This window comes from Eulemur rufifrons, chromosome 19, assembly GCF_041146395.1.
Source record: "Eulemur rufifrons isolate Redbay chromosome 19, OSU_ERuf_1, whole genome shotgun sequence".
Lineage (NCBI taxonomy): Eukaryota > Metazoa > Chordata > Mammalia > Primates > Lemuridae > Eulemur > Eulemur rufifrons.
In genome coordinates, this window is record NC_091001.1 from 43,400,906 (window position 1) to 43,423,789 (window position 22,884).

General features: G+C 43.5%; 1 protein-coding gene across 1 annotated transcript in view; it reads left to right on the forward strand.

Moving 5' to 3' along the window:
- SNRNP200 (small nuclear ribonucleoprotein U5 subunit 200) overlaps positions 1 to 22,884 on the forward strand; it is a 198,884-nt gene that overhangs the window by 63,057 nt on the left and 112,943 nt on the right. The window lies entirely within an intron of this gene.

Consider the following 22,884-nt stretch of genomic DNA (forward strand, 5'->3'; position numbering starts at 1 on the left):
CAAATACTATATGATCTTATTTATATGTGGGATCTAAAAAAAGTTGCACTCATAGAAACAGAGAGTAAAAGAGTAGTTGCCAGGGGCTGGGGGTGGGGGAAATAGGAAGATGTTAGTCAAAGGGTACAAACTTTCACCTGCAAGATGACTAAGTTCTAAAGACCTAATGCACAGCATGGTGACTATAGTTAATAATAATGTATTGTATACTTGAAATTTGCTAGGAGAGTAGATTTTAAGTGTTCTCACCACATCTGGAAAACTGCAACTATGTGAGGTGATGGATAAGTTAATTAGGTTGATTATGGCAATTATTTCACAATATATACATATATCAAAACATCACGTTGTATACTTTGAATATATACAATCTTTTAATCTGTCAATCATAGCTCAATAAAGCTAAAAAATAAAGATGTGCATATTTTCTTAAAAGCCATAAATTTGATTATATACAAAATTTAAAAAAGCTTCTGTATGACAAAAGATACCATAAATAAAACTAAAAAGCAAGATAATAGATGAGAAGTAGAGACTTTTAACATATATAACAGAGAACAGAGTGATGTCAAAACGCATAAAGCACTCACTCCTGTCATCAGCAGGAAAAACACAAATAGCTCCCAATGATAGTGGCCAAGATCACATACAGGGAAATCAATCCAGGTGGCTAATAAACATGCGAATAGATTACACCAGGGTCTGAGAAATGCAAATTAAGACAGTAATAAGATACCAGTGGAATAGAAATTGATTGGATGGTGAAATGTTGGTGAAAGGATACAAAATTTTCCACTAAGATCCAGTACAAGGCAAGGATGCCCACTCTTGCACCTCTACTCAACACAGTACTGGAAGTACGGGCAAGAGTAATCAGATAAGAAAAAGAAATAAAAGACATCCAAATCAAAAAGAAAGGAGTCAAATTATCTCTATTTGCAGATGACACAATCCTATATGTAAGAAAACCCCCACAAATTCCACAAAAAAAAAAAAAGGTTAGAACTAATAAATGAATTCAGTAAAGTTGCAGGATACAAAAACATACAAAAATCTCTAACATTTTTATACACAAATAACCACCTAACTGAAAAGGGAATCAAGAAAACAATCCCACTTATGATAGCATTAAAAAAAATACCTAGGAATAAATTTAACCAAGGAGGTGAAAGATTTGCACACTGCAGCCAGGCTTGGTGGCTCACGCCTATAATCCTAGCATTCTGGAAGGCCAAGGTGGGAGGATTGCTTGAGCTTAGGAGTTTGAGGCCAGGCTGAGCAAGAGCAAGACCCCGTCCCTACTAAAAATAGAAAAAAATAGCTGGGCGCGGTGGTGCGCACCTATAGTCCCAGCTACTTGGGAGGCTAAGGCAAGAGGATCACTTGAGCCCAGGAGTCTGAGGTTGCCGTGAGCTGGGCTGACGCCACGGCACTCTAGCCAAGGCAACAGACTGAGACTCCGTCTCAAAAAAAAAAAAAAAAAAAGAGAGAGAGAGAGAGAAAGAGATTTGCACACTGAAAACTACAAAACTCTGATAAAAGAAATCCAAAAAGACACAAATAAATAGAAAGGTATCCAATGCTCATAGACGGGAAGAATTGATATTGTCCATACTATCGAAAGCAATCTACAGATTCAGTGCATTCCCTATCAAAATCCCAAGGCATTCTTCACAGATATAGAAAAAAAGTCCTAAAGTTTGTATGGAAACATAAAAGACCCCGAATAGCCAAAAAGAAAAGACCCTGAGAAAGAAAAACAAAATTGGAGGCACCACATTTCCTGACATAAAATTATATTACGAAGCTATAGTAGTCAAAACAGTATGGTACTGACATAAAAACAGACAGACAGACCAGTGAAACAGAATAGTCCAGGAAAAAATCCAAACAACTAATTTTTGATAAGGGCACTGAGAGGACATGATAGGGAAAGGATATTCTCTTCAACAAACGGTGCAGGAAAAACTGGAATTCCACATGCAAAAGAATGAAATTAGACCCTAATCTTATACCATACAGAAAAATCAACTCAAAATGGATAAAAGACCTAGTGTGACTAGAAACTATAAAAATCCTAGAAGAGAACATAGGAGAAAAGCTCCTGGAATTGGCCTTGGCAATGGTTTTTTGGATATCACACAAAAAACTCAGTCCACAGAAGCAAAAATAAATAAGTGAGACCACATCAAACTAAAAGCTTCTGCACAGCAAAGGAGACAATCAACAAAAGGAAACAGAAGCCTACGGATTGGGAAAAAAATATTTTAGTTCTGGAGATTTATTGCACAACATGGTGACTACAGTTAATAAAAATGTGCTGCATACTTGAAAATTGCTGAGAGTAGATTTTAAATGTTTTCACTACAAAAAAAAAAGTATGTGAGGTGATGGATATGTTAATTAGCTTGATTTAATCATTCCACAATGTATACATATACATCAATCTGTAAATAAAATACAATAAATAAAAAAAGAAAAGACACATGTAAAAAAATGAAATAACATCCGGTCCTTTTGGATGCAATATCATATTAGAGATATATATGTTTTTGAGTATTTTCTTTTGCATCATTGTGTTTCTCCTGAGTTCTGGTTTCCATTTTCTTCTTCAGTTTTTTTTTTTTTTTTTTATTCACAACAAAGGCCTTCCTTGGGGGAAAAGAAGAAATAAATTGATTGAACAAAAAAATTGGAAGCATCATCTACTAAGATTTAAACTTTTCATACCCTACTGCCTTGGCAGTATCTGCTCTAGAAAGCCACTCACTGCTTGCAAGAATGTCCTGGCAGCAGTTCTTGTGACAGGAAAGCACTTGGGAACAAACTCTATATAGTCATTAGTGGATAAGTGGTTACATCAACTGTGGTTTATCCGTGTTGTGGGACACTGTGCTGTGGTAATAAGGAACAAGTTACCACTATATTTCTGACATACTGAATGTGGTATATAGTAAATGTCATGAATATGAAAATGCATAAAATTGTGTGTGTGTGTGTGTGTGTGTGTGTGTGTTGGTGAATGCATAGCAAAGGTTCTGGAAGGATAAGAGGGGTTACCCTGGGAAAGGACTGGGATGGGGGTGGTGATTGAGAGGACATGTACATTTCACTGGAATGTTGGGACTTTTTTTTCTTTCTTTTATTGGAGGCAGAGTATCACTGTGTTGTCCAGGATTGCTCACTACAACCTCAAACTCTTGGGCTCAAGCGATTCTCCTGCCTACAAGCGTGCACCAGCCATGCCCAACCAGTTTTTTCTATTTCTTGTGTAGATACTGGATCTTGCTCTTGCTCAGGCTTGTCTTGAACTCCTGACCTCAAGCAATCCTTCCCTCTCGGCCTCCCAAAGTGCTAGGATTACAGGCGTCAGCCACTGCAGCTGGCCAGGACTTTTTTTTTTTTTTTTTAACAATGAGAATGAGTTTATATATTAGTTAAAAAACTAAAAATAGTTCCTTTTGGAAAAAGTCTAGGGGTCCCTCAAAAACTTAAACACAGAGGGACCATATGACCCAGCAATTCCACCCCTGCATATATACCCAAGAGATCTGAAAACACATGTCCATACAAAACTTGTGCACAAATGCTGATGGAAGAATTATTCATAATAGCCCAAAGTGGAAACAATCCAAATGCTCATCAGCTGATGAATGAATAAACAAAATGCGGTTTGTCCCTGCAGTAGAAGTTGTCTGTTCGTTTTAGTGATGGGATCTGGCTGTGTTGCCCAGGCTGCAGTACAGTGGCTACTCACAGGCACCATCACAGTACACTACACCCTGGATCCTCCTGGGCTCAGCCTCCCAAGCAGTGGGGACTATAGGCGCCACTGTGCCCAGTCATCCTGCAGTGGAATCTTATTTGGCCATTAAAAAGGAATGAAGTACTGATTCATGCTACATGATGAAAGTTGAAAACATTATGCTAAGAGAAGGAAACTAATCACAAAAGACCATATATTAGACGATTCCATTCATATGAAATGTCCAAAATGGGCAAATCCAGAAACATAAAGTAGATTCTTGGGTTCCAGGAGCTGGGAAGAGGCAGAAATGGGGTGTGACAACTAAGGGGCATGGAGTTTCTTCTGGGGGTGAGCAAAATATTCTAAAATTGATTATGCTGATGATTGCACATCTTTGTGAATATAGTACTAAAAACCGTTGAACTGCACATTTTAAAATGGTGAACATGATGATAGTGTGAGTTATATCTCAATAAAAAAGTTACCCTACAGAACAAAACAAAACCACTCTACAATAGAAGAACACAGAAGTGCCAATGAGAAAAACAAAAAAAGAAAGAAAAAGAGAAAAAGGGAGGCACTGTTAGCCCTGGGAGTGGGAACAGTTTGAAGAGGAGGTGCCCTTTGAACTGGTCTTGCAGGGCGAATGGCCATCTGGAAGGCAGCGAGGAGGGGCCGAGGGTATTGCAGACGGTGGGCACAGCATTCGCAGAGATGGGAAAGCCCAGCGTGTGCCGGGCGCCCTGAGAGGTCGGATTGGCCCAAGTAGAAGGAGGGGGAGCCTCCACCTTGCACCCCTCCCCCCCAGCACTGTGCCCGCAGGGCGGGTGGCAGCAGGTGCGGGCAGTCCCATCTGGCTGCCCGTGGGCTAATATGTCAGGGGTCACTGTCAGGGGACCTGTCCCGCAGTGGCCCACACACTGTGCTTGCAGGGCTCACTAGGAGAGAGATGGGCTGCTGCTAAGTTTCGCTTTCCTGGAATTCTGAGATTCAGGTTGGTGATGAGAGGTCACTGGATTAAAGCAATTGGAGAGAGACCGTAATGAATCATTATCACGAGGATGCTATTAATATAAACACAGTAAAAGGAAAATAAAACTGCAACCGGTGATTGTCAGTGTTCGCCATAAGCAGTGAGCCGGCTGGGCTGGCTCCAGGGACCTGCTAAGGGACTTTCCTGAAGACGAGGGGAAATTCCCTTGTCCCTGTGACTTTCGGATCAAGCTTTCTGTTAGACCAACTGGGGTGTGAGACCTCAGAATAACAAGCACCCCCCCCCAGGGACCAGGTCACTGTGTCACCTGCCCTCCCATTACACACAGGGCTCAGCATGCTGTCCTCAGTGGGGCTCCATCAGCATCATCTCCTAATTGACACCCCTCCAGCCCGCCCTCAATCCCCCGCCTGCATGCAGAGGCCTCCTGCCAGTTGATAAGCTGTTTAGGAAATTCCACTTGGAAAAAGTCCACAGGTAGAGGCTGGGGGTTGGGGGACATGATTCCAGAGCCTGGTGGCAGGGGAAAGAGAGCCAAGCACGGCCCCGTCCTCCATGTACCTGCATGCCAGATCAGTGTCTGCTGCCAGTGTCCCGCTTCCCAATCCCTAGTGGGGTCCCCTCATGAGCCTGGAGGTGGTGCCTCTGTGGCTTTTTGGTAAAGCCAGCCTGTCCCTCTCATATCTACATGAAGTAGGGGGGGCCGTAGCAGGTGGGAATATGTTCATTTTACAGCCAAGACAACTGAGGCTCAGAGACTGTCTGACTTGGCCAAAGCCACACAGCAGTCCATGGTATTGTTGGGACTAGATCTGGAATTGCTGGATCCCAACCAAGAGACCCTTCTGCCTCAGGCTAATCTGTTTATGGCTGGACATGGATGCAGATCACCTGCACGGTCCCCATGCCCCACAAAGTTCCCAACAAAAAAAGGGTAACTTGGACACAAAACAGTGATTGAGATGGAAAGACTGACCATCTGACCATGAGAGGGGAGCCCTTCCTAATCTCCCTCCCTGGCCCCAACCCCCTGTCTGGCTTTCTCTTCAGGGGCCCTGACTCCTTCTGATCCTCTTGGATTGTCCTGACTGCAGAGAGGATCAAATGCACTTTGGTTCCTCACCTGTCACCCCAGAGCGCGTGAATTCCAGGTTTGACAGGGGCTTGACTACCCACAAGAGCCACGAGCTCCCTAAAAGGAGGAACCCAAGTGTGTCAGTATGCTTTCTCCTGCTGTAACAGAATATCGCAGACTGGGTAATTTATAAAGAAAAAAAGTTTATTTGGCTCACAGTTCTGGAGGCTGGGCAGTCCAAGAGCATGGCGCTGGCATCTGGCGCGAGTCTTCTCGCTGCACCATTCCATGGCAGAAGGCACACGCACGCACAAGACGGAAAGAAAGTAGGAGCCAAACTCATCCTTTTATCAGGAGCCCACTCCTGAGATAGCTAACTCACTCCTGTGATAACAGTATTCATGAGGGCAGAGCCTTCCTGACCTAATCACCTCTTAAAGATCCCACCACTTAATACCATCACAATAGCAGTTAAATTTCAACATGAGTTTTGGAGGAAGCATTCAAACCACAGCACCAAGTATTATCTTGGAGAAAATAGACTGCCCTGTCTTTCCCCAAATGGAGACTGAAGAGGATGTGATCCCTGGCTACAAGGGGAAGGCAGGCCCTTGGGTTACCCTCAGGTAGAATCCTTTTCTTAACATTTGTCAGGAAGGGGGCCCTTGTGGTCAAGGGTCCCATATTTGTGTAGCAAATGGATGTTCTCCCAGCCACAGGGAGATGTCAGGACGGTGTGTGTTCCCTTAGAGGGCTGGACTGGGGGCTGCCCCCTGAGAGGGTGGAGGCTGGCTTTTTCACCCCCAGAAATCTGATTCTGTCCATATGCAGTGGGTATGGCCATCTCTGCAGAGTGGGCCTCTGGTCACCACTACTCACAGTAAAGCCAGTAGAGACCCATGAGAAACAACCCGAATGCCTGTGGCTGCCATAGAGAGGCCTGGCTCAGACGTCTGCTCTGGGGAGCAGCTGACAGGCAGCCCCAGCATCCCCCCTCACCCCACCCCCTCAGTCTTGCTGAGGCCATGCTTCCCACAGGTGGCCCCCAGCCTTTGACATGGGGGTCCCAGGTGGGAGAACTGGGAACATAGTGGGGATACCAGGGCAGGCCCTTTCCTGTGGGATGCAGGACTCCTGGAATGGTGACATGGGCTGGAGGATTCCTCCTGAGCCTGGCCAAAGCATTCTTAGAACTGTCCCAGACCCTTCCGTCCAACCCTCCCTCCTTCCCCTGTCCTTTCCCAGGCACCTGAAGGCTCTCCCCACCTTCTCCAGCTGGTGCCCTTTTATCCTTCATGGGCGTTTCCCCCAATAAATGTCTGTGTGTCTAACTGTGTCTTGGCATCTGCCTCTGGGAAGACCCAACTCCTACAGTGCCCACCAACAGGAGACTGGATGAATTGCGGTGAGGTTGCACAACAAACAAGTCAGAGCTATGAGTGTCATATAGACAAAGCTCAAAAATATCATGTCAATTAGCAAAAGCATATTGCAGAAGGATACTTCAGATAGAGCCCTGCTCCAGCTCAACAGCTATTCTAAGCTCTTTACGTGTAGTTATGCATTTGATGCTCACACCAATCCTCCTCATCACCTCTGTTTTGCAGATGGGAAAACCAAGGATAATCACCTCACCTTGCCTCAGTTTCCTCATCTGTAAGATGGGGATGATAATAAAGCTTCTTTCAATGGATACTGTGGGCAGTAAATGAGTATAAAACATTGAGTATTGTGCCTGCCACACAGTTAGCATTTTTCATCACCATTCTTTTTATTATTTTTTATTTATTTGTTTATTTTTTCAGCATATTATAAGGGTACAAATGTTTAGGTTATGTATATTGCCTTTGCCCCACCCGAGTCAGAGCTTCAAGCATGTCCATCCCCCAGACAGTGTGCACCGCACCCATTAGGTGTGTATATACCCATTCCCTCCTCCCCCTCCCATCTGCCTGACTCCAGATGAATGGTACTACTATGTGTGTACATAAGTGTTGATCACTTAATATCAATTTGATGGTGAGTACATGTAGTGTTTGTTTTTCCATTCTTTTGATACTTCACTTAGTAGAATGGGCTCTAGCTCTATCCAGGATAATATAAGAGGTGCTAGATCACCACTGGTTTTGTGGCTAAATAGAACTCCATGGTATACATACACCACATTTTATTAATCCACTCATGTATTGATGGGCACTTGGGTTGTTTCCATATCTTTGCAATTGTGAATTGTGCTGCTAAAAACATTCCAGTGCAGATTGCTTTTTTATAGAATGTCTTTTGTTCCTTTGGGTAGACTCCCAGTAACGGGATAGCTGGATCAAATGGTAGTTCTACTTACTGATTGATCCTGTTTTCCTGTCTGGGGGCCACACCCCCCTTGGATATTTAATTGCCATTGCTGTGGTGTCTGCATCTCTCTTGTGGTTTTCTCCGGCTCTAAGGTCCTTCATGCCAACAAGAGCTGATGTAGGGTAATGGGAAGGGATGGAATATGTGGGAGGGGGCATGACCTACCTGACCGTGAATTCTGCAGCTGAATCGATGTCAGAGCACCAGATCCTCACAGTGGAGAGAGCTCATTTGTGTGCTTTCTGGGTGAGGAAAGCAGGCGGTGCCCAGGGCCAGGATGTAAGGCTGCCAGGTGGGCCAGGGATAACCTGTGCCCAGTCCCGAGGTTGGGACCCCACAGGAGGGAAGGAATGGCAGCACAGCACCTAGTGGGCACCAGGTCCTCTCCATCTGAGCTCTTGTTTCATCTTCACAACCACCCCCTTTTCTGAAGGAGAACTGAGGTCACTGGAGGAGGAGAGGGAGGAGCCACAGCAGAACTCAGATCCATCTGGCTCCAAATGAAGTTGGTGGTGTTGTCTTAGAGACACGGTGTCACTCTGTCCCTCAGACTAGAGTGCAGTGGCATGATCTGAGCTCACTATAGCCTCAAACTCCTGGGCTCAAGTGATCCTCCTGCCTCAGCCTCCTGAGTAGCTGGGACTACAGGTGCATGCTACCATGCCCAGCTAATTTTCCTTATTTTTTGTAGAGATAGGGTCTCACTATGTTTCCCAGGCTGGTCTGGAATTCCTGGCCTCAAGTGATCCTCCCACCTCGGCCTCCCAAAGTGCTGCGACACAGATGTGAGCCACCATGGGCAGCCTCCAAATGAAGTTTTGATTCCTGCCTAGTGACTAGAAACCAGGTCATCTGGCTTTGGGGCTTTCCCTGGGACACTACATGGTCCTTCTTGATCTAATCCACCATACTGACTGCAAGGACCACGCAGAAGGCAGTCTTCTGGGAAACGGCCAGTCAGGGGCCGTTTCCATAAGGTTTCCTGGGTCTGCTTGTTCACTCTAGAATAGCAGAAATTTAGGATTTCTATTTTAGAATAAAAATATCATTTGCTCTATGTCCTCATCTCTAGGAATTTCCAGATCCAATCTTGACCAAGTTCTGATAAAATATGAACAAAGATGTAGTCTACATGGGGGGAAAAAGAGAGAGAAAAATAGTAAAATTAAAGAAAAGATAAATATTTGTTAAAGAAATAAGTTAGTTTTTTTAATTTTAAAAAATAAAAAAAAATATGAACAAAGACTAGGTGGAAGCTCAGTGGGGAAGCAGGGGAGATACTTTATCCTAAATGACAAAATGCACATCCTTACCATGAGCAATTTCTGTCCCATTCCCCTCAGGTAACATCTGTTCTCACTCTGCATTTTGAAGCAGGATTTGTCATTTTTTGAGATTCTTCCAAAAGAAAATCTGCACCGAAAGCATAGGTGAGAAATGCAGATTTGACTGAAGATGCCAGAGCCTGTTGAGGAACGTTCTGCACATGCTTCGCCCCTGCCTCACAGCTCTGCCCCGTCCCCTCTGCTTGGCTGTGTCGCCATCTAGAGGATCTGTTCCTTCTCCTTCCCCTGACATCTCCGTTGACCTTGCTGGCTCCAGGCTTCAACACTATGGTTTTCCCTTCCCCTAACCTCCATGTTCCTCCCTCTTTCTCATGCAGAATTTTGTTAGCCAAAACTGTGTCACCACATCCACCTTCCTACCAAACGACAAAGACGTTCAGTTACCTAGAGCAAATACTTTCGTAAGCCATAGTGGCCATTTCAATAAATGCAGAAAAATGCTTGACAAATTTCAACATGCATTCATGATTTTTAAAAATCTTTCAGAAAATTAGGAATAGAAAGAAATTTCAATCTGATAAACAGTATCTCTGAAAAAAATCTGTAGCTAACATCGTAGTAAATGGTCAACGACCACAAGATAATTGCTATTCAACATTGTGCTGGGGATGGGGGTGGGGGCAGTATCCTAACCTAACCCATGGAAGAAGGCCCCCCCCCAAAAAAAAGAGAAAAAAAGAAAAAAGGACAAAAAGTAAAAGAGAGGCATAGATATTGGAAAGAAATAGTGACACTGTCTTTTTTCCTAAGACAACATGATTATGTATAAAGTTCTAAGGAAGCTACAAATATGCAAATTCAGCAAACTCACAGGATACAAGAGCAATACAAAAATTAATTGCAATGAAAATGAATTGTGTTTATATATACTAGCAATGAGCTATCTGAAAATAGTATTAAGAAAACAATTCCATTTACAGTAGCATCAAAAAGAACAAAATATTCTGGAATAAACTTAACAAAAACAGTGCAAGATTGGTACACTGAAATCTAGAAAACATAATTGAAAGAGATTAAAGAAGACCTAAATAAGTGGAGAGACATCTGTGTCCCTGGATTGGAAAACTTAATTTGCTACGATGACAATGCTCTCCAAACTGATCTATAGATTGAACAAATTTCTCACTGGCTATTTTGCGGAAACTGAAAAACTGATTCTAAAATCTATGTAGAAATTCAAGGGATCCAGAATAGCTGAAACAATCTTGAGAAGGAAGAACAAAGTTAGAGAACTCACATTTTCTGATTTTAAAAGTTATGACAAAGGTACAGTAATCAAGGCTGTGTGTACTGAGGCAAGGCTAGTCATAGAGATTGATGGAATAAAATTGAAAGTCCAGAAACAAACTCTTACATTTATGGTCAATTGATTTTTGACAATGGTGCCAAAACAGTTCAATGGAGGAAAGAATAATTTCTTCAACAAATGGTGCTCGGACAACAGGATAACCATATAGAAAGAATGAAGTAGGATTCCTACATATGCAAAAACATACAAAAATTAACTCAAAGTGGATCAAAGACCTCTCTGTAAGAGCTAAAACTATAAAACTCTTAGAAGAAAGTATAGGGTTAAATCTTCACGACCTTGGATTACAGAATGGTTCTTAGCTATCACACCAAAAGCACGACCAACAACAAGAACAGCAAAATTTAGAAAAATAGTTCTTCATCAAAATTAAACATTTTTGTGTATTGAAGAACACTATCAATAAAGTGAAGAGAAAACCCACAAAATGGGAGAAAATATTCACAAATCATATATCTGATAAGGGTCTAGCATCAAGAATACATTAAGAACTCCTACAACTCAAAAAACAAAAATAGAGGCCGGGCGCGGTGGCTCACGCCTGTAATCCTAGCTCTCTGGGAGGCCGATGTGGGCGGATCGTTTGAGCTCAGGAGTTCGAGACCAGCCTGAGCAAGAGCGAGACCCCACCTCTAAAAATAGAAAGAAATTATATGGACAGCTAAAAATATATATAGAAAAAATTAGCCGGGCATGGTGGTGCATGCCTGTAGTCCCAGCTACTTGGGAGGCTGAGACAGGAGGATCGCTTGAGTTCAGGAGTTTGAGGTTGCTGTGAGCTAGGCTGACGCCACGGCACTCACTCTAGCCTGGGCAACAGAGTGAGACTCTGTCTCAAAAAAAAAAAAAAAAAAAGAAAAGAAAAAAGAAAAAAACAAAACAAAACAAAACAAAACAAAAAAACAAAAATATAAACAACCCAGGTTTTAAATGGGCAAAGGACTTGAATAGACATTTCTCCAAGTAAGATATACAAATGGCCAACAAGCACATGACAAGATGCTCAACATCATTAGGGAAAAAGGAAATCAAAACAACAATGAGATGCCATTTTATATACACTAGGTTGGCCATAAATAAAACAAAACAAGGCAAAAACTCAATGACAAATGTTGGCGAGGATGTGGACAAATTGGAACCCTTGTGCATTGCTGGTGGGAATGTAAAATAGTGCAGCCACTGTGGAAAACAGTATGATGGTTGCTCAAAAAATTAAAAATTACCATATGACCCAGCAATTCCACTTCTAGATTTATACCCAAAAGAATTGGAAATAGGTACTCAAACAAATACTTGTACATGAATGCTCATAGCAGCACTATCCACAATAGCCAAAATGTGGAAACAACCCAAATGTTCATCAACAGATGAATGGGTCAACAAAATGTGGTATGTATAGACAATGGAATATCACTCATCCATAAAAAGGAATGACAAATCACAACACAAACAATACAGTTAAAACAAAAAGACATGGAAACTTGAAAGTAAGATGGTGGAAAAATATACACCAGTTAAGTAGGAAGCTGAGATAGCCACCTCAGTATATAATAAAACAGAATTCAAGGCAAAGAAGGAAGTTATATACTGATAGGAAAAAAAGCAATAGAACAAGAAGACAAATCTATCATAAACCTAAATACACATAAGAAATATACTCTTAAAATATATCAAGCAACAAGTGACAGAACCACAGGAAGGAAATAAAATCAGTATCTATGATTAGAGACTTTTACACATCTCAAATAACAAATAACAATATATTTCTAAGTAACCTTTAGGTTAGAGAGGAAATTATAAAAGTCGGAAGTATTAGAACTGAATGATAATAAAAACAATACTTCTCAAAATTAATGGGACACAGCTAAAGCTGTACACAGAAGGAAATTGTAACTTTAAAGACCATTCATTAGGAAACAAGAAAGGTTAAAAATAAATGAGCTAAATGTTCAATTCAAAAAGCTGGAAAAGGCCAGGCGAGGTGGCTTACGCCTGTAATCCTAGCACTCTGGGAGGCAGGGGCGGGAGGGTCGCTGGAGGTCAGGAGCTTGAGAGCAGCCTGAGCAAGAGCAAGACCCCGTCTCTACTAAAAATAGAAAGAAATTAGCTGGACAACTAAAAATATATAGAAAAAATTAGCTAGGCATGGTGGCGCATGCTCATAGTCCCAGCTACTTAAGAGGCTGAGGCAGGAGGATTGCTTGAGCCCAGGAGTTAGAAGTTGCTGTGAGCTAGGCTGATGCCATGGCGCTCTAGCCCCAGCAACAGAGTGAGACTCTGTCTAAAAAAATAAAAATCTTTAATAAAGGACATACACAGATACTCATCAACTTACAATGAAATGACTTCCCATTGTTGACTGAAAATATTGTAAGTTGAAAATGCATTTAATACGCCTAAGCTACCAAACATCATAGCTTACCCTAGCCTACCTTAGATGTGCTCAGAGCACTTAGATTAGCTTACAGTAGGGCAAAATCATCTGGCAACACAGTCCATCATAGAGTATAGATTGTTTACCCTCATGATACTGGCCTGACTGGGAGCTGTGGCTCATCACCGCTGCCCAGCATTGAGAGAGGGTATAATATCACTAGTGGGAATAGATCAACATTCAAAGTGTGGTTTCTGTTGAATGCATATCAGCACGGTAAAGTTGCAAATTGTAAGTCAAACCATTGTAATCCGGAGATTGTCTGTAATGAGAATGATCTGACTAAATGAAGAGATATACATACTCTTGAATGGGATGGTTTAAGCTTATAAAATATCAATTCTCACAAATTAATCTGTAAATTCAATACAATTCCAATAGAAATTCCAGTTGAATTTTTTTAAAAACCTGATAAACTAGTTAAATAATGTCCCCCTGAAATTTCTGTCCTCCCAGAACCTCAGAATGTGACCTTAAAAAATATGGTCTTCAGGCCGGGCGCGGTGGCTCACGCCTGTAATCCTAGCACTCTGGGAGGCCGAGGTGGGCGGATCGTTTGAGCTCAGAAGTTCGAGACCAGCCTGAGCAAGAGCGAGACCCCATCTCTACTAAAAATAGAAAGAAATTATATGGACAGCTAAAAATATATATAGAAAAAATTAGCCGGGCATGGTGGCGCATGCCTGTAGTCCCAGCTACTCGGGAGGCTGAGACAGGAGGATCGCTTGAGTTCAGGAGTTTGAGGTTGCTGTGAGCTAGGCTGACGCCACGGCACTCACTCTAGCCTGGGCAACAGAGTGAGACTCTGTCTCAAAAAAAAAAAAAAAGAAAAGAAAAAGAAAAAAATATGGGCTTGGCCTGGGGCAGTGGTTTACACTTGTAATCCTAGCACTTTGGGAGGCTGAGGCGGGAGGATCACTTGAGGCCAGGAGTTGGAGGTTGCAGTAAGCTATGATAATGCCACTGCACTCCAGCCAGGGTGACAGAGACCCTGTCTCAAAAAAAAAAAAAAAAAAAAAAAAAATAGGGTCTTTGCAGATGTAATTAGTTAAGATGAGTTCATACTGGGTTAGTGTAGGCCCCAGATCCAAAGGCTGGTGTCAGCCTTATAAGAAGGCCTCGTGGAGACTGAGGTAGAAGTGGGAGCAACACAGCTGCGGGCTAAAGAACTAAAGATCTACAGGTAGCTAAAACACTCCACCAGATACACAACTAAGAACAGTTTAGTGCTAGAACAAGAACCGTCAAATAGACCATGGAATAGGACAGAGCGAAAGGAGACAGACCCGTATATTCATGAGCATTTTGTATTGACTGTCTAGTATTTGGTGTTGAGAAATGGACTCAGTAGGGAAAAAAATAAAACTGAATCCTATTCTTCTGGGAAGAGGCTAAATAAATAAAAATAAAACCAAATCTCTATCTAACACTATATTAAAAATTTGTACTCCAGATAGAATAGAATAATGATCTAAATCTATAAAACTAATAGAAGAAAATGTAAGAGAACATCTTTTGGGACTTAGGGGTATAGAAAGACAGACAAAACTTCAAAAGCAGAAATTATAAAGGAAAAAATGGATAATTTTGGCTATATCAAATGTAAAGATTTCTGTTCAAGCAAAGGCCTCATGAACAAATTTAGAAGACTGGTTTTAGAAATTTAGAAGATTGGGAGACAATATTTGCAGTTTCTAGGGGCCAATATCTAGAACATTAGTTTAGAACAGCACTGTCCAATAGAACTCTCTGGAGTGAGGGAAGTGTATTATCGCTGTTGTGTCCAATAGGCTCCTACCAGCTGCATGTGGCTACTGAGCTCTTGAAATGTGGCTACGTGAACTGGGAACTGAATTTTTAATTTTTATTAATTTAAATTTAAATAGCCATATTTGGCTAGTGATTGCCCTATTGGACAGTCCATGTCTGGGATATACGAGGAGCTCGTACAAATCGTCAGGAAGAAGATAGAAACCACAACAGAAAAATAGGCAAAGGACACATTCAGTTATCCAAACAGTAAACCCCAGAGACTACTAAACATAAGAAGGCTGCTCAAACTCATTAGTAATCAGAAAAGGGCAAATTAAAACAGCCATGAGGAAATTACCCCACATCTACAAATTGGCAAAAATTAGAAAGCTGGATAATACAATTATGGTTGAGGTTGTGAGGATATAGGAACCCTCAGGCATTTCTGGGTGTGGTGTGGACAGCTCACAGGATAGATATACACAGAACAACATGAAAGGATTTTAAAAACATACTGTTGAAGGAAAAAGATAAGAAGTCGAGTTAAATATATAATACAATATTATTTTCATAAATTAAAAATGCGTGCACACAAAACATATCGGCTAGAAAATATGCAACAGGATACACATTGAATACAATGGAGTGGCAGTGTAGGGGAGGAATAGAAAGGGGAGTTGGGGGTACATGTGAATAAATATATTAATAAAACAGGAGAAGGATCTTGCATGGAAAACGATTAAGTCAATTAATGAAAAAAGATTTCTTATTAATCTCTTATCAGATATAACCCATGTTAAACAAAAATTGTTTTGGACTGAGGCCCTGTACTAAGCCCCAACAGACCACACCAAACCAAAGCAGAGTCACTCATGCTATATGCCACATAATCAAACTGAAACTTTACAGAAGCAAATAGATTCCCAAACAGACCTGTTTTTCCTGAAAACAGGAGATTCCAGTCTACCTGACTCAGTGTAATAAGGAAGTCCCCTCTGCTTTAACACTTTCAAAAAAGTGACCTGAAGTAACCTCATGTTTACCAATCAGCTTTTTTCTATTGCTGTTTCCTTGTTCTCACCCTACAAAATCCAGTGTTCTGCTATAGCCCAGGCGGAACCCTCATTCTGTTTTGTAGAATGGAGGCAGCTCCACTCATGAATTGCAAATAAAAGCCAATTAGATCTATAACTAAATTTGTTGTAATTTTGTCTTTTGACTCAGGTAACCCAAGATAGTAATTTCAATGTGTTTACAATGTAGGTTTATCATAGGAAAGGCAATGGTTAATAGGTTACAGGAAATTGCATTTGTATTTTAGAGTTAAACTGTGATTATTATAGTACGGAATATTTAACCCACTGACAATGACATCACTGACTTTGGTTATAATTAACCCAGCCAACATAAACTATGTAGACTCTCCAGGAGTAGGTTAATTATTTCTTCCTTGCAGGAGTTTATGCAAATTTAAAAAATAAGTGATTTGACCCACAATGAAAAAATCTCTTTCATGACACTACAACATGGAAAAGGCAATATAAGTGGCTTTGTGGTTAATATTTTTATTTAAATGATCTTTTTTATTATAGTAAATATATATATAACATAAAATTTACCATTTTAAACATTGCTAAGTGTATAGTTCAGAGGCATTAAATACTTACATACTATTCCACAACCATCACCACTATCCATTTTTAGAACTTTTTCATTATTCCAAACTGAAACTCTGTACCCATTAAACAGTAATTCCCTACACTCACCCCCAGCAACAATTCTTTCTGTCTCAGTGGATTTGTCTATTCTAGATATTTCATATAAGTGGAATCATATAGTATTTGTCCTTTTGTATCTGGCTTATTTCATCTAACATAATGTCTTCAAGGTTCATCCATGTTTGTAGTATATATCAGGATTTCATTTCTTTTTAAGGCTGAATAATATTCCATTGTATAGATACAAAAAAGTCCCCCCCCTTATCCTTGGTTTTGCTTTCCATAGTTTCAGTTACCCAAAGTCCAAAACTATTAAATGGAAATTTACAGAAATAAACAATTCATAAGTTTTAAATTTCGTGCCACTCTGAGTGGCGTGATGAAATTTCGCACAGTCCTGTGGTGAATTATCCCTTTGTCAGCATATCCACACCGCCCGTTAGTCACTTAGTACCTGGCTCCGTTATCAGATTGTCGCAGTTGCTTGTGTTCAAGTAACCCTTATTTTACTTAATTGTTCTATTTTATGATTAGTTGCTGTTGTTAATCTGTTATTGTGTCTAATTTGTAAATTAGACTTTATCACAGGTATGTATGTACAGGAAAAAACACAATACATACAGGGTTCGGTACTATCCGTGGTTTCAGGCAACCACTGGGGGTCTTGGAACGTATCTCCTACGCGCCTGTAAGGGGGTGCGACTGTACCACATTCTGTTTACCCGTCCATCCCTAGGCAGACACTCCGGTTACTCCCAGCTTTGGGCTGCTGTGAATAATGCTGCTGTGACCGCGAGGGTACAAATACCTGTTCAAGCCCCTGCTTTCGGTTCTTGTACCTATGCTCAGGAGTGGCATTGCTGGATCGTATGGTAATTACAAATGCCTGTAGCAGTGCTAGACTCGTAAGAGAAATGAGCATTACAACTCTAGAAGTAGCTTTCATCCATAAGGCTAAGGTCACAAAGGTTCTTACTACTGCGGTGATGGAGGCTGGGATGGGGGCGTGGGGGGGAGAAGCATCACTTTTTCACTGTGCACCCTTTTTGTTCCTTTTGAATCATGTCGCGCGCGCGGTTGTGCCTATCCACGCACTCCCTGCGGTCTGCCTTTGGCTGCCTGGCGGGAAAAAGCGGCGGGGCCTTTTGTGGCGGCGTCCCGGGCGCCCCATTTCCGCGGATTCCTGGCCCGCTGCCCGCCACCCCGGCGGTGGAGCCTGGTACGCAGGCGGCTGGAGAGAAGCACTTTCACCGGCGCCTCCTCGCCGCGCGGGTCCGGACTCCGGGGCTCGGTCCTCGCCGCCTGCGCGCTGTGCCCTGCGCGCTTCGCCCAAGCCACGCACCGTCAGACCGCACAGTGGCTCCCGCCCCCGGCCTGCAGGTGCCCAGGACCTCCCTCTCCCTGTCCTCGAAGACGGTGACGAGGGGCAGCCCGGGACTGGGAAGCCTGCATGGCCATTCTCGGCATCGCCCCCTGCCGGCGGCACGCGGGCCGGCAGTCCCTGGCGAAAGCCCGTCGGCCCAAGGTCCTCTGTTCCCGGCTCCGTCCCATCCACGGTCCCAGGTTTTCTTCTGCCCCTTCCCCTCCCGCCTGCAGAATCCTGGTTTTGCAGAGATGAGCGGGTCCTGGTACCACAGACACTGCCGCTTTGGGTTCTATCTGCCTATTTGTGTTCAACAAACATTTGTTGAATTGATTTAAGGAAAGAAGTGGTACACAAGGGACATCTGTTTGAAAGGAGGTACCCTAGGAAGAAACCTATAAAACCAGTCCTAACACGTCAAAGAAAATCTGAGCAGATGGGAGGCATATCACGTTCTTGCATAGGAATATATTCACGTGGGTGAAAAAATGATCAAGATCTGTAAGATAAGCATGAAATAGAGAAGCCAGGTGGAACCTGCCTGATGGAACAATTTTCCTATAAGAACATTTTGCAACCAACCAACATAATGTCTGTGTGGGAAGAGATATCGAGACTGCTGAAACAGATAAGATAATTCAGAAATAGATGCCAGCATATGAAAAGTTAATATATTAAACAGGAAGTGTTCCAAGTCTAGGGAAAGGCCAGTGTGTCCCCTTAATGGCCCTGGCCAACCTGCTGTCCATCAAAAGGAAATAAACTGGGCCCTTTCATGCCCCACAATCCCAAACTGAACTCTGGATGAAGTTATAAATGTTAAAACAGCCAAAACAAAACTGAAGAAAACCTAGGAGATTGGTTCCTAGCCAAAGTAGGAAATTCAGAAGCTATAAAAGAAAAGACAGATATGTTTGGTTATATAATAATTTAAAACTTTTATGGTAAAAAATACAATAAGCAAAATTAATAAAGAAACAGATTAGGAAAATGCTAACTTCAATCCAGAGGACAAAGGATTATTCTCTAGAATAGAGTCTGTCCTATACAAAGAACTTTTAAAAATTTGCAAGAAAAGAAAACCCAATTTTATTAAATGAACAAGTAATATGAATAGAAAATTCACAGAAAAGCAATCCAAATGACCACTAAACATATGAAAAAATGCTCTAATGTATTGGTGATTGGATAAATGCAATTTAGTCACCACACTGTATCACTCTATATTCTGGGGGGCAGCAGGGACAGCTGTCACCGGAGGGGCTTTTTTCCCATTATAGGGCACTGCTTCAGGTTCTTGTAAACAGCAATTTGGCAACCTGTACTAAAATAAAAAAATACACATACTCTTCAATGCTGCAATTCTAGAAATAAACACACCAGTAGAGGCTGGAAGAGAAGGAATGATTTCAGTGGATGAAGAGCTGAATGCCCTGAGACGCCTCCTCAGGGCGGAGCAGTGTGCAGCAGTGCGGAGGGGGATGGGAGCTCCACTGTTCGACTTGTAGGCTTTCCATGAGGTATTTGCAAAGATGTGTGCTTAGTATAATTCCATTCTTGCAAAACAAACAAGGCTTGAGGCCTGGAAACCAGCCGGCAGGATGTCAATTTTCAGGGAGAGAGAATGTCTTTCTATGCCTGTCCCCCACCTCAGAGCCTCCTGGTATAAGAGAACCTGGGAGGGGGAGTTAGGGCCAAAAGGTTGCTCAGTGAGCAAATTAACTGAGGCAAGACAGGGGAAGAATCTTGAGGAATTTTCCACCAATGAAGTCTCCCCTTCGCCCTCAGGAGAGAGCTCGCCTGCAGACCCCAGGCCCCGGCCTTGCCTCAGTGACAGAGTGAACTCCGGTCCCTCGGGCTTGCCTCGTAGGCTCTGGGCCGACTGAGCAGATTGGCCACAGAATGTTTTATTATCTGTCAAGTTTCTCCAGGGACTGGGTCTCTTTCTGCTCTCTGCTCCATGCTCCTGGTCTGTCCATTCCTCTGCCGACACCACACTGTTCTAATTTCTGTGGCTTTATGCTGCGTCTGTGCTCAGTAAGCCTGGGCTCCCTCCTTGCCCTGCTGTTCCGATGTCCCTTGGGTACGATGTCACCGATCCTGTCTGCTCCACCTCTGAAACGGTCCAGCTCTGCCTCTGTCTCCCCCAGAGGCCATGCACGTCCTCTGCTGTAGTATGAGGGGTCCTGCCCCTGGAGGGCACTGTCGCCGTCCTGCCACCAGGACTCAGCCTCCTCTCTGAAAACCCTGGGAAGATTCCTTTAAGGGAGCGTGTCCATGGCTGGAGAGATTTGAGGAACGGAATACATAGTCAATTCTCATTATTCATGGATGCCATATTTGCAAAGTCGCCTACTAGATAAAATTTATTTGTAAGCCCAAGATCAATACTCAAGGCACTTTTGTGGTCATTTGCAGACATGTGCAGAACAGCGAAAAATCTGTGTTGACTGGGTGTTCCCAGCTGAGCTCAAACAAGGCGACACTCTGCCCTCTTATTGTAGTTCTCATCCTGCAGACAGGTGGCTTTTCCAGGCCTATTTAGTGCCACATTTTTCACATTTTTGTGCTTTTTGTTGGTGATTTTGCCGTTTACAATGACCCCCAAGCATAGTGCTGAGGCGCTGTCTGGTGTTCCTACGTTCGAGAAAACTGTGATGAGACACGTGAGTTACATGGGCTTCATTCAGGCACGAATCATAGAGCTGTTGGCCGTTGTGTTCAATGTTAATAAATCAATGATATATACTAAAGTAATGTGTCTTTTAACAGAATCACACATAAGACAAGGTTATGGGTTGATGCTTTGACAAAAATACCGTGACCAGAGGTTCACAGGAACTTTCCCCTGTATTTCCCCAGCAACAACGGTTCAGTATTCGTTATTACTCAGTGCTTGAGGTGACTTTATAGAACAGAACTATCGAGAATAATGAGAATTGACTATAATTTTCTGGTACAAAACACCTTTTATTGGCATCTCCTTTAAATGCTGTAAAGCGCTGCATTTGCTGCTAGCCCAAAGAGGACTGTCCTGGCCCAGGGGACAAGTGCCTGCCATTGTCATGTGCTCCGAGCCCCTAGTGGTGGAGGTGAGCGTGCCCTGAGCAGCGCGCTAGGACTAGCACGTCACTGAAACTGTCATCTTGAGAAAGGCAAACTCCCCAACCATCCTGCCACGAAGGGAAAAGATGGAAGTAAACATTCCTGTTAACTCTGCTGTCTTGTCTTCGCTGTCCCAGAGGGGCTCCAACCCACCTCCTGTGGCCGCCGCCTCTCACCTCTCCCACATGCTGGACTTTTCTGGGGCCCTGGGCTGGCAGTGAGGTGGACTCAGGGCCCAGCGTCCCATATCCACTGGGTGAAGTCCCTAGGAGTCGGGTGTTGGGGATGGCCTCAGCATCCACTGTGACAATAAAACGAACATTCAACAAGCCCCTACTCTGTGCAAGGTACTGTGTGAAGCACTTTATAAAGATAAACTCAATCCTCTCAACCCCCGCTCCACTTAACAGAAGAGGACACTGGGGCACAGGAAGGGGCAGTGATTTGTCTGCACTAGTTACTCGTTACTTGGCTGGTCACACTGCTACTCAGCCCTGCTCCTGACATTTGTGGGGCCCAGGCCCACGCACCCTAGGTCTTGGCATTGAAAAGTTTTATATCTAGCTAACAAATTGTCAAAATATGTCTTCTCCTACCTTGACAAATATGCTGCCATGCAGCCTGGAAGGTCAGGTCGCATCTTGGAATTCTTGGGTTTCCTTGCTGGGACCTGGTGGCGTGGGGCAAGCTGGCTCCCGCCCTGGTCATGGCCCACCCAGCTCTGTCCTACACTGCAAGGGGCCCCACAGGCACAGATGTGACCACCCCACCCCCGTGTCCACACAGCAGCCACCCAGTAAACAGTAGCCCTGAACACAGGGACATGTTCACCAATAGCACAGTCACTGTGGGAGGATAGAAGCTGAGTAGCGGTCTACAAGGGCCTGGAAGAGGGGGCCGGGGTGTCTGAGCTGAGCTTCCAGGATGAGGGGGTGGCCAGCCCAGGGGGACATGTCCCCTTGTCCCTGCAGAGTAGTTGGCAGAGGCGGGACCTCTGAAGCTCAGATTCATGGTCTGAGGTAGTGCTACAGCTGCCATGAGGGCTGAGTGGCCTCCCAGGCCGGCGGGCTCCAGGCGTGTGTGCTCCTAATCCATTAACAGATTGGGTTAATGAGTGATTGTTAGTGGGAAATTGACAGGCCATGCCACACACATCCTAGAGGAGGAAAAATTGCAGGCCCTGGGTAAGTGGCAGCTGGGCCATGGCATTTTCCTTCCTTTCAACTGGATCCCCTCACCGCCTTGCCCTCACCCCCAGGTCCTCTGTGCACCTGGCACTCCTCCCCAGCCACCCCCTCCTGGCATACGGCAGCCCAGAACCGGAGTCTAGCAATGAATGCTCCTCTCCGGGACTTGAGGAAGCATGTGCTTTCTGTGATCCGATTTCATTCTAATCACTGCAGCATACACTTACTGGGTGCCTACTGTGTGCCCGGCACTGTCTTCAGGGAAGCACATGATCCTCCCTCGCCCGCACCTCAGGCTATGCTAAGTCAAGTGCTCTGGCTGCAGAGGAAGTGTCCAGCCAGAGGTTTAGGGCCTTGGGAGGTGGGGTTCTCAGAGGGCATAAGGGTTGAACAGGCAGGGACGGTAGGGGGATTTGACTTCTCATGGCATACGCACCCACTGACTTGTTCAATAAAGCTGTTATTAATGCCACCACTGCATTCAAGGGGTTGGGCAGCAAA